The 13,106-nt window shown below is 42.8% G+C and overlaps 1 protein-coding gene across 1 annotated transcript in view; it reads right to left on the minus strand.

Annotated features, from left to right (window-relative positions):
• Positions 1–12,150, minus strand: part of LOC122863541 — a 314,269-nt gene extending 302,119 nt beyond the window's left edge. The window contains exon 1 of the mRNA XM_044170119.1: positions 11,501–12,150. The gene's annotated coding sequence lies outside the window, so the exon portion shown is untranslated. The remainder of the gene's footprint in view (positions 1–11,500) is intronic.
• Positions 12,151–13,106: the final 956 nt, after the last annotated feature.

Below are 13,106 nucleotides of genomic sequence, written 5' to 3' on the forward strand. Positions count from 1 at the left end.
AACAACAGATGGTGTAACCCTGGTCACGCTACTGTCAAGCAGAGTATCTGTAGCCCGGACATTGAACTGTTAGCTGTGGGACTCCGGCCATATTATCTGCCACGTGAATTCTCAAATACCATTGTTGTGGCTGTTTACATCCTCCCTTGTGCTAATCCGGCATCGTCGTGCAACGCCATTCACACCGCCATAGCACAACTCCAGACTCAACACCCGAGTGCACTCATATTAATCTCGGATGACTTCAACCATGTCAGTGTTTCAATAACACAGACTAATTTTACCCAGTATGTGAGTTCTCCTACTAGAGAGGAGAAGACACTGGACCTGCTGTATGCTAACGTTGAGGACGCATACAGATCTTCCCCCTCCCCTCCTGGGTAGGTCAGACCACAACCTGGTTCACCTCAAACCCTGCTATGTGCCTCTGGTTAAAAGGCAGCCTGCGACCACAAGGACAGTGGGGAGATGGTCAGAGGAGGCCTATGAGACACTGCAGGAATGTTTTGAGGTGAAAAACTGGGATGCAGTCTGTGAGCCTGATGGAGAGGACATTGACGGGCTTACTGAGTGCATCACTGGCTACATTAACTTCTGTGTAGACAGCAATTTCCCAACTAAGATTGTCCATTGTTATCCAAATAACAAACCGTGGGTAACAAAGGACATCAAGGACATCCTGAATGCCAAGAGGAGGGCCTTTACTGATGGTGATAGGGAGGAGGTGAGGGAAATCCAGGCTGACCTGAAGGTAAAGATCAGGGAGGCCAAGGAGAAGTACAGGAGGAAGCTGGAGTGGAGTCAGCAGAACAACATGAGAGAGGTCTGGAGCGGCATGAAGAGTATCACTAGCTTGGCAGCAGAGGAGTTGAAGGCAGCTTGGACAGGGCCAACTTAATCTGTTCTTTAACAGATTCGACACACCGGCTCCTGCTCGTCCCCCCTCTAACTCAGCTGCTGTCGGCCCTCAGACTCCTCTGTGTCCACTGCTCTCCCCTCCCCATCAGGCTAATGGCCCTCTTCTGACTAATGACTCCCCAACTCCCCCACCTGCAACCTCTGCTGTGTGCCTGACTACTGACCAGGTGAGAGGACAGCTGATGAAACTCCACTCAAACAAGGCTGCAGGCCCCGATGGAGTTAGCCCTGGGGTGCTAAAAGCCTGTGCCCCCAGCTATGTGGAGTCCTTCAACATGTCTTCAACCTGAGCCTGAGTCTTCAAAGGGTCCCTGTTCTGTGGAAGACATCTTGTCTCGTTCCTGTGCTGAAGACGCTGCGTCCCAGTGGCTCCAAGGACTACAGACCGGTGGCACTGACCTCCCACATAATGAAGACCCTGGAGAGACTGGTGCTGGAACAGCTGCGGCCCATGGTCAGACCCCTCCTGGACACCCTTCAGTTTGCCTACCAGCACTGGCTGGGAGTTGAGGATGCCATCATCTTCCTGCTGAACTGCATCCACACCCAGTGTCTCCCACCCACTCCATGATGTGCTGGTCAAACAAAGGAGTACCTTCAGCAGAAGACTCATCCCCCAAAATGCGCCAAAGGAAGTTATTCCTGCCTGTGGCCATCACACGTGTAGTCTATATGACCCTAAGTCATTAACCTGGACATTGATCATTACATCTCTGCAATACTTGGCATAATTGTGCAATATTCTGTGTAATACTCCTGTGCAATAATTTAGTTTATAATTCCCTAATAATTGATATTACTCATACCTCTATTACTGCTGTGCAATATCCTCCGTCTCATTATAATCTTAATAAGCTACACTGAACTTGACAGTTCATGCACTATTACCTCATACCGTATTATTATCACTACTTGGTACGTCAGACTTATTTATTTTATACTTATACCCACTTGGTACTTAATTTATTTTCTGACCTGTATTATATATTATTATTATTATTATTATTATTATATTTTTTGCTAGTACTTCTATTCCTGTGTGCACTGACGTAAAGGTGAGCTGCTGTAACAAAAGAGTTTCCCCTCGGGGATCAATAAAGTATTTCTGATTAAAGTGTACAAGAACTAAATTAATACACTCAAAGCTGCTTGTCAGTAAAATATACATTGTCTTGTATTGTAGTAGTTCCAGGACAGAAACAACCATAGACCAATGATTTTAACATTATCAGTGTTGAGTATTTTTGTCTTTTTCAAGCGGTGAACTACATTTCAGTTAGGAACCCCACATTAAAATGAGAATTAAAACAAAACAAACTTGAATATTATTCATTTGATGGTTTCTTACCCACAGTCCTGCGGAATTGGTAGAGATAGCTGAAAATCCAACATCTTTGTTGTCATGCAGCCAACTGTAACCTTCTTCTTTAAACTGTAATCGTCACGGCTTCTTTCAAAGAGAGGAGGCTGCATTCAACCAATGAGAAGGAGTGGCCGATCTGATGACGAATCGAAACCTAACTCAGGAGCGGACGGGAAAGACTCAGTCAACAGAGACTCTCAGCACCAAGACAGATGGTGCAACCTGAGAAGTATATTTTATGCCCATTCTACTCCCAAAGTGTATAAAATTCTACTCTGGGCATCAAAACACCTTGGTGTACCAGGTTCTAATGAAGTAAGGATGAGGACTGTGATATAATGTCGTTGTTACGTTATTAAATTACGTCATTCTATAACATTACTGCAACATTGCAGAACAGTCTCCACGAGGACTGGTTATTTTGTGACAATAGAGCAACGTTGTCACAGCATCACCTGTTGGTAATGTTGCAACTTACCAAATAATGACCAAAGTGCAATGTTGCCATTATGTAATGTGTTTGTAGGGTTACTTCAAGCTCATAGCGCACTTATTTAATAAGAAGTAATGTATTTGACATCATACAATAATGCTGTTAGGATAAAGTTAGGACCCAATCACATCACTTGGACTAGTCTCACTCTGCTTTCAGTCAGTAATTTTTTATAATCATGTGCACTGATTTGCACCGTCATTACAAATGCAGGTAATGCTTATTTTCCATAGTGTGTCTTTGTCATGTAACAACCAAGCCTCCTCATTTTAGAGGTGTAGTTTTATGCATAAATGTGTAGAAAATATCATACCGTCATAGCTAACTAGTAATTTGTAGTATTTCTAGTATAATTATTTTTCCTGTTCTCAAACATTTAAAAATTCAAAGTAGTTTACAGAGTGATTGAAGTTATATCACAACTGACTCTCACTATGAATAACAGTAAAGCCTCGGAACAATTCTCAGGCCTTGTTGGTGAGCCACTGTAGTCGCCAAACTAACGGCCAATTCACTAGCCAGCCGGGAACATGCTAGCACTTCACAATTATGGACAGGACAGTTCACACACAGTTTATTGAGATGTATTTTGTTAAGCAGTTTATACTCTGGTAGAGAAGGGTTAAAAAAAGAAAATATTTGATGGTCATACTGTCAGCGCTTTCGTTTATTTGCAAAAGAAAAGTCTATTCCTTAATTTGGCAGTTATTAAAACATTGGAGGATCAAAAGCATCTTGTACAAGGATCTTTTCTATTCAGAAAACCACAGTCAGCAAGCTGTTAATCTGTAGCCATCATCCTAAAAAAGAATGCTATTCTTAACATTACACAGAGTTTTAAATGAGAATAACCCTAGTAACCCTAGTCAGAGGGGTTACATGCACAGGATGTGGGATGAATGGTTACTTCGAAACCCACAATCAAGGCTTACGGCGAAGCAACTAGTAGCTCAGTGTTCCAACATCCACAAGCGGCAACTGCTATCACAACTTGAGATTGACGAGGTACAACAAGGGGGAGCCAGGACTACAGGTCAGAGGGGAGCAACCAGCAGCTCCCCAACCAGAGATTGGGTACGAAGCCCCAAGAGAAATCACGCTGAACGAGGCAGCGACTGACCTGAAAGATAAGATCATGGCGAGGATGAATACAAGGCAACCCCGACGCCAACTACAACGGCTAAGTGAAGTACCATCAGAAAGTCTCCTAGAAGATGTGAATGCAGCATTGAGAGCGATCCCTACCACAACCATCATTGAAACCAATGAACTGATATACTCCTCAGCAGCAGTGATCCTAGAGATGCTTGGCTACAAGAGCAACCATGGGAGCCATGAGAGACAATACCCACCATGGAAACGAAGGTTGGAGGCAAAAATCAAGGAGGCCCGGAGAGAAGTGAGCCAACTGACAGAGGCTGAGAGAGGTGCAATGAGAAAGCAAGTACCCAAGAAGTACAACCAGATGCCCATACCTGAAGCACTCGAAACAGCCAAACAAAGACTCCAAGCCTTGGCTAGCTGCCTAAAGAGAGATACTAGCCGCCTAAAGAGATAATGAAGCCACCTAAAGAGATAATGAAGCCAGAAGAATAAACCGGCTGTTCGCAACTCAACCTGCGAAAATGTATGCTCAATGGCAGGGTAATAACAGCAGAGCAGACCCACCAAGGCTGGAAACGGAACAGTACTGGAAAAGTATATGGGAAAGGGAGGCATCACACAACAGCGATGCACAGTGGCTGGCCGCCCTGAGAAAGGACCACAGCAACCTCCCTGAACAGAATCCAGTCACCATCACAGCGGCAGACATCCAAGAAAGAGTCTCAGGTATGAAGAACTGGACAGCACCAGGTCCTGACAGGATCCACACCTACTGGATCAATCCTGATCCTGAAGGATCCTGCAAAGGGTATGTCAGGTTCAAGATACCTAGAACATTTAAATCATATACAAGGAAAGAAAGACAAAGGCATTAACTTAAGTTTTACTCGAGGAGAGTAAGCATAGATGCATTCAGTTACATCTCCTACTCACTCTGAAGTGCATCCATGCAGCCTCCTCTTTTTTATTCAGTTTAGGAGATTCCCTGTTACATAGTTTTCTAAGGGGTGGGGGAAGTATATACTGCTACAATAAGAAAAGAAACAAAGTGGTGTTGTCTGTCTATCTCGTGAGAGCGGCCTTGGTGGCAGCCACAACTCATGAGACCATCTGGTGCGGTGTCAGCCTGCGCTGTCGGTCATAGGATGGCAGGGTGCATTCCTGTTAATCTCACAGACACAAGTTTAATAACACACATACACACGCAGCATTGCTGTGTACTTTAAAGGCTACTAAGAACAAAACATAAATGGGATAACTTATGTACATATTTTTTCTAACATTTCCCTCCTGTTTATCACATTTTGTTCTCAAATTCTCATATCACTCAATCAGTCTCTTCGCTAGATTTTCGACTACAAGATCATTTTTATGAGTCTGGCAAAATGTTTACACTCAGAGTGTGTGTTAGGTTACTTACAGGGGCGACTCATAGTCACCTGGATCAGGGAACAAATCAGGCAAATATTCTGATTCGTCATCTGTGTCTTCATCGTTATCTCGGTTTTGTTGCAGGAGTGGATACATCTGGTTTAAGCGGTCCTCCATAGGTGAAATTGCTGTGGTGATGAGACGAGTAGACAAAGAACGTAGGCACGGAATACAACAACATCCACATAAGGTCAATATTGCAGCAAAGACTGCTAGAGATATTAGAATTGAGGACACCAGGGTTCGGTATTTCCCAAAAGCAGCCAACCAAGAGTCCCACATAGTGGCGTCTACACCAGATTGACCATCATCTTACCATTCAGAGTTTTCAACCCTTCTATGGCCTTGGTGAGACTGCCATCCGCTGCAGTGTTGTTAGGAATGAAGGTGCAGCATTGCTCTCTGAACATAGCACACACACCTCCTTTCTCTGCAAGCAACATGTCAAGAGCTATGCGGTTCTGGAATGCCATCAGTGACATAGAGGAAAGCTGTCCATGAACAGCCTCAAATCCACTCTGTGTCCAATTGCCCAATTTCTGTACGTTATAATGGATGTAATTGATTCGGTCTACGTTTTTGTTAATCGTGCACCACCAACAGAACAGGGACTCAAACCCTGCAGCCACCTGATCTGCTATCTTGTACTCGCCTGGTATGCCGCGAGGAACTCCTATAGCATCTATATAGGTAGGATCGGTTTCAGAGCACCAGGAGGAGCGTTTCTGTCTCCACTCACTGGGCATTGTACTGGTTATTTGTATATACTAGCCTACTCTACGTTTTACTCTAGCATGTGGTTGGGTGATACCTTGGGATGAAGTGGGTGGAACATGAGTGCTATTTAGGGAAGTTCCAGGAGCTTCCCATAAGTACCAGGTAAAAAGAAAAATTAATATGAATACAATTGTCACTCCCCAGCACCTAATTGCATCGCTTATCCATCTAGTCGCCATCTTCCCCGAGAGTGTCCTCTATGAGTCTGGTGTCTTGGAAATACTTCACTGACTTTCGAGTCTACTCAGGTTCTACACACCTGAGTCCACTCTATTATCAGACTGTGAGTCACTTTTCTCTGCGGAACTGTCGGAGGAGATGACCTTTTTGCAATGAGTAAGATGTACCCACGTGGATCTTTCAGCTATTTTTATGGCTGTGGGAGTGTTCAACAATACCTGATAAGTCCCTTCCCACTTGGGAGAGTGCCAATGTTTTCTCTTAATGCTTCATTATCAGCACCCAATCGCCTGGTCCCACTAATTGGATCTCCTGTTGAGAAACAGAAGGATTTTCATCAGCTTGTTTTCCTTTTTGTTTTTCTAACATTTTTCTCATATGGTCTGCTAGGTTGGTTTCTTCACTCAGCTCCCATTGATTTTTAAACTGTGGCAGCCTGTATGGTCTACCAAACAACATTTCATATGGAGTTAAACCTGAAGTTGCTGTTATGTTGATGTACATTTTCACTAAATCTATGCACTGAGTCCAAGGTCTCCTTGTTTCTTCAATACATTTCTTTAAACGTTTTTTTATAGTGCCATTCATTCGTTCCACTAATCCTGCACTTTAAGGGTGATATGCGCAATGGTTTTTTAGATTAATGTGAAACATTATTCCTATCTTTTTGATCAATTGGTTTACAAAATGTGCTCCATTATCACTATAAAGTTTTTCCGGAATTCCATAACGGGGTATTATGTCTTTACATAACGCTTTTGCCACTGTTAATGCGTCTGGGTGTTTGGTTGGAAACAGCTCTACCCATTTAGAGAAGGCATCTATTATGACCAGACAATACTTTTTTCCTTCACTCTGATTTAACTCTATAAAATCCATATGTATTGCTTGAAACGGATACTGTGGTGAAGGGAAATGCCCTCTTCTAGGTCTTAAGTTTCCCTGAGAATTGTGCTTAGCACAGGTCAAGTATGCTCTACAAAAATGTTTTGAATAAGAGTTAAATCCATAGGTTGTGTAATGTTGTTTTATCTGTCCCACCATCCCTCCTGTTGAGACATGTGTAACACCATGGCTCAATATTGCAGCCCATTTGTATAGGTTGTGTGGAAGGATTGTTTTTTTCTCTGGTCATACATAGATGTCATTTTGTAGTTGTGCTCCGTGTTTTACCCACAAATCCTTTTCTTTCTGTGGTGCTTGTTGTTGCATGTCTTGGAGTGTTGTATCAGTCATAACAGTGTCCGAGGTCAGCATAAGCACTTTTATCTGTCCCTCGGCTGCTTGTTTAGCTGTTTTGTCTGCAAATGCATTCCCTAGTGATACTTGATCTGTCCCTGAGGTATGAGCTGCACATTTACAAACTGCGAGGTGTTTAGGTAACACTACTGCCTTGAGCAGGTTAGATAAGAGGTCTGCATGTGTTACTGGTTTCCCTGTAGATGTGATCATTCCTCTATTTTGCCAATACTGTGCAAAAGTATGGACTGTAGCAAAGGCATATTGACTATCTGTATAGATAGTAGCATCTTTATTCTTCATTAATTTACATGCCTCTGTTAGAGCCACTATCTCTGCAGCTTGGGCAGAGTAGTGTGAGGATAATTGTTCAGCTTTTAATATCTCATCTTTGGTCACTTTTCATTAAATGCACAATATTATTTATTTTATAATATTTTTCACTGTATCACTTATTAATGGAACATTAATACTGGCCACTACAACATCCACCAGTTACTCAAAGATTTAAATCTAGATGAATCAATACTCTCAGTTTAAAACATATTCAGACCTATGCAGGCGAATAATAAGTCATTCTGTATTTTCAATGAGTGCACCTGTTCACAGTTTGAATACCACAACAGACAGATAAGCCGGGTTTCTAGTATTGGAGGTTTACTGCTTCTGCAGCTTCTACAAAGTAAAAATGACACTCACGGTGCCAATTTCATTAAAATATGCCAAGTCTCTCTCAACTAATCAACCACGTTTTAAAATAGAAAGGACACTTTGACTACATTTTAAAGTTCACCTTTATGAAACCAAGAAAATGCAACAATCTGGCAGCTTTTCTAAAAAATATAATATCGTAATAGCACTTTTAGTGTAGGAGCCTGTCCTCTTTCCATAACACTTCATTACAGTGAAGGTGAAAGTTCACAACCTGCTATTAGGAGCCAGTCCCTAAATCAGCCCGACAAATGCCACTTTTCTGAATATGGCACAAAAACAACAAAACACTAGATATTAAGGGTTACTTTGAGAAATAATTGCACTGTAAAACAGTAAGAGAAACAAGAGGCATCTTTCATAGGCCAGGAAAAACCTAAAAATGTTAGTTATTCTGGACGAGCAAGATACAGTATGTCGATCTCAAACACTAAGCTAAGTACAGCCAAACACCTTACTTCTGTTTAATAAAAACTAGCCTAGATTTTACTTTAATACCCACATTCTACTCAAACTGAATTTTCAGATATTATAGTGGTCTTGTTCAGCTAAATGTGTCAACAGTGCTATGGAGTCTTTTTTTTACAGATGTCTTTGTCTGGAGAAGCTAAAAGTATGTCATCTACATACAACAAAACTTGACTGTTTCCTGGGGGTTGGAACTTAGCCATGCTAGCACTCATCACTTGTGAGTATATTGTGGGACTTTCACAATATCCTTGGGGCAATCTGGTATATGTATAACGTTGACCTCCGTAAGTAAAAGCAAACCAAAACTGACTATCTTTGTCCACTGGGACTGAAAAGAATGCATTGCTGATGTCAACTACAGTAAAGACTTTAGCATCTGGTCTTAATGAGTTCAAAAGGGTGTGCGGATCAGGCACACAAGGTGCTCTTTGTATTACAGCATTATTTACAGCCTGCAGATCTTGTACCATTCGCCAACCCACTGAGGGTGCTTGTTTTTTTACTGGAAATATTGGTGCATTACATGGTGAATCGTCACACTTTATAATGACTCCTGCAGCTATCAGATCTTTAATCACTGGTTTAATGCCTTCATGTGCATCTGCTTTTAGTGGATATTGTTTCACACAAGGACGGTATTCTGTCTTAGGTCTAATCTGGACAGGTAATGCTCCTTTAACTAGCCCTACATCTGTTGGTCCCTTGGACCATAATGAGTCAGGAACACTTTGAATTAGCTTTTCTTCTTCCTGAGTAAAAAACACATGTCAATTTTTTACACTAGCACCACGGAGGTGCACGCCTTTTTGGACTTGGACTGACCAAAACAGTGCTTTTTTAGTCAGGCCTGTGGACGCGCTTGTCCATGTGTTGACGGAGGTCGCTGTCCAGTCAGTTGCCGCTTTGGCTTGCTGAACCAGCTTCCCCAGGTCTTTCCACTGCAAGTTTTCATTTTTGTACAGCGAAATATGGGATGGGAGCCACATCCTGTTTAGTGGTTTTAAGTTATCTGGTATGACTACACCTGCAACGGCAGTATTTTCTGCATCCGAATAAATGTAATCTATTGTGATTTTAACAGGTGTCGCTCTGTCTAATTTTGCTTCATACTCTGTGTCTGGTCCTGGAGTGATTTTGAACCATAAAGTGACATGCAAATTTCCTTCCTCCATTTTGTCTTGTGGTCTGGAAATAACTTGTCTTCCCTCTGTCATTAATGCAGTTGCAGTGTCGTGTGGGGGCTTATTTGGGACATCTAAAGAATAGTAGTAATAAGGTAGCCCTGAACCTTTTAAGACAAGGATGTCTTCCTGGGCTAATTCTGCTTTTCTCTTTACCTATCTTCTGGTCATTATTGTCGTCAGTCAGTCCCGAATGGATTTTAAACACTGTAGTCATGCGGTTTCTATAGTCATCAAAAGTTTCATCATCTTTTTGTCTTGCTCTGCCTATTTCAGTGTAATTTGCTTTTTGTTTAAACCTGGCTGTGGCTCTGGTTGCCAGACCGTTTACTCCTACTGCCATTTGTTGGCTGTCCCATGGAAGAGGAGCGTCACCTGCTGTGTTCAGAGGATTCCAATCTCCTCTAACGTTATGCCAATCTGGTCCCAGAGCACACATCCAGATTTGTTGGACTTCTTGTCCATTTTAGATGATAGGATTTTCGCACATTTTCCATGTCAATTACAAATTGCGTGACATCTTCTTTGTGTGAAGTTATGCCCTCTAAGGCTTTTTTAACATCATTCATGTTCCAAGTTCTATAAACAAGGATTGTTGGTGGTTGGCCTTCATTCGTATTTGGATTAGCTACTTGTATCATAGGATACTCATCTGCTACTTTTATGTCAATGGTTGGAGGATTAGTTGGGGAAAAAACTGCTCCCAGTTTCTTAGACCCTCCGAGGCCTGCAGTACCTTGGGTTGATCTTAGTGCTCTGGGAGGCGTGATATCATACTCAGGGGGGTCTTCTTGGGGAATATCAGGGTATAGTCGAGCTGTAGGAGGAGGTCCCCCTGAGGCAAATTCCTCATTTCTCTGTTCTGCCCTTCTTCCTACCGGCCCTGTCTCATCATCCTCCTGTCTGTGAAACATTACTTGTTGTTTTTTTTTCAGTTTTCTCATCTACTTCTCCTATTTTTTCCCTCTTTTTTCTGTCTCTCTCTCCAGCTTCACGTTTTTCAGCTACTTTTATCCAATATTTGGTTTCCTCATAACCTGACTTTTTCATCTTTTTAGGATCTTTGTTAGTGTTGTTTTGTATTGTTTCCTGTAGTAGCTTAATTGTTTTGACGTTTAGTTTACCATTAAACCCGTAATCTTTTACCCATTTATCCAAATATTTTATCAGTGGGGCAATAATTAAAATACCTTTCCAGGTAATTCTCACTTCAACTCTTTCCAGTGGAGAATTCTTGCCTTTGCTTCCTGTAAGGTTTATTGCTTTCTTTCCCACTGCTTTGGTATGAGAAAAAAAATACCAAATGGTATTCCTGTCTCCGTTCACTCACACAATCATTCACACTCCTATTTACTTATTTACAGACGTCTTTTTCGCACACTTTTGAGGCCTACTAATTTACCATGGAGTTTTAACTTTTAGTCTCACTAAAAGGGGATTCCACCGTCCCACCCAAATTATTCTCTTGCCTGATAGGGTCTAGAATCCTCAGGGCTTTTCTTTTGACGCGCTAAACAACCGCAGTCACAAAGGATTTCCTTTTGACGCGCTAACAGCTGCAGTCACAAAGGTTTCCCTTTTGACGCGCTAACAGCCGCAGTCACACAGGTTTTTAACTTAAAACCTACTCACGGAATTTAAGTCAGCGACAGGACTCCGCCGTCCTCAGCCTTTCGTCTAACTCCTCCAGATTCCATCAATCCTCGGTTTCCAGCCGACAAGGAGGAACCCCAGTTCCCCTCAAAGGGATCCTGTGAGCCCACCTAGGGGCCCGCTGTGGCCACAGACTTTCCTGGAATCCTCCGCGTCCACTGGAAACTCTGGATGTGTCGGAATCCGGCTCGAAGGACCAAGTTAATGTCAGGTTCAAGATACCTAGAACATTTAAATCATATACAAGGAAAGAAAGACAAAGGCATTAACTTAAGTTTTACTCGAGGAGAGTAAGCATAGATGCATTCAGTTACATCTCCTACTCACTCTGAAGTGCATCCATGCAGCCTCCTCTTTTTTATTCAGTTTAGGAGATTCCCTGTTACATAGTTTTCTAAGGGGTGGGGGAAGTATATACTGCTACAATAAGAAAAGAAACAAAGTGGTGTTGTCTGTCTATCTCGTGAGAGCGGCCTTGGTGGCAGCCACAACTCATGAGACCATCTGGTGCGGTGTCAGCCTGCGCTGTCGGTCATAGGATGGCAGGGTGCATTCCTGTTAATCTCACAGACACAAGTTTAATAACACACATACACACGCAGCATTGCTGTGTACTTTAAAGGCTACTTAGAACAAAACATAAATGGGATAACTTATGTACATTTTTATTCTAACAGGGTACAGTCCCATCCAACTATCGGCCAATAACCTGTCTCTCCACAACATGGAAGCTCATGTCAGGCATCATCGCGGCTAAGATAAGTGGACACATGGATCAATACATGAGCAAAGCACAGAAGGGCATTGGCAGAGGAAGCAGAGGAGCCAAACACCAACTCCTGGTTGACAGAACAGTCACCCAAGACTGCAGAGCCCGACACACCAACCTGTGCACTACCTGGATTGATTACAAGAAAGCATATGACTCAATGCCGCACACATGGATCACTGAATGCTTAGAGATGTACAACATCAACAGGACTCTAAGACACTTCATTGCGAACTCGATGAGGCTGTGGAAAACCACCCTTGAGGCCAATGGCAAGCCACTTGCACAAGTATCCATCAAATGTGGCATATACCAAGGAGATGCTCTGTCCCCACTGCTGTTCTGCATAGGACTGAACCCCCTCAGCCAAATAATCAACAAGACTGGCTATGGATACCGACTCAGGAACGGGGCCACCATCAGTCACCTCCTCTACATGGATGACATCAAGCTATACGCTAAGAGCGGCGGGACATCGACTCACTGATCCACACCACCAGGATCTACAGCTCTGACATTGGGATGTCATTCGGGCTTGAGAAGTGCAGTCGAATGGTGACAAAGAGAGGGAAGGTAGTCCACACAGAAGGGGTCTCACTCCCAGAAGGAACAATAGCAGACATTGAGGATGGTTACAAGTACCTTGGAATACCACAGGCAAATGGCAACCTCGAAGAGGCAACAAGGAAAACGGCAACGGCCAAATACCTCCAACGAGTAAGGCAAGTCCTAAGAAGTCAGCTCAATGGCAAGAACAAGGCTCAGGCAATAAACAGCTACGCCCTACCAGTGATCAGATACCCTGCGGGAATAATA

The sequence above is a fragment of the Siniperca chuatsi genome, linkage group LG16 (genome assembly GCF_020085105.1).
Source record: "Siniperca chuatsi isolate FFG_IHB_CAS linkage group LG16, ASM2008510v1, whole genome shotgun sequence".
Taxonomy (NCBI): domain Eukaryota; kingdom Metazoa; phylum Chordata; class Actinopteri; order Centrarchiformes; family Sinipercidae; genus Siniperca; species Siniperca chuatsi.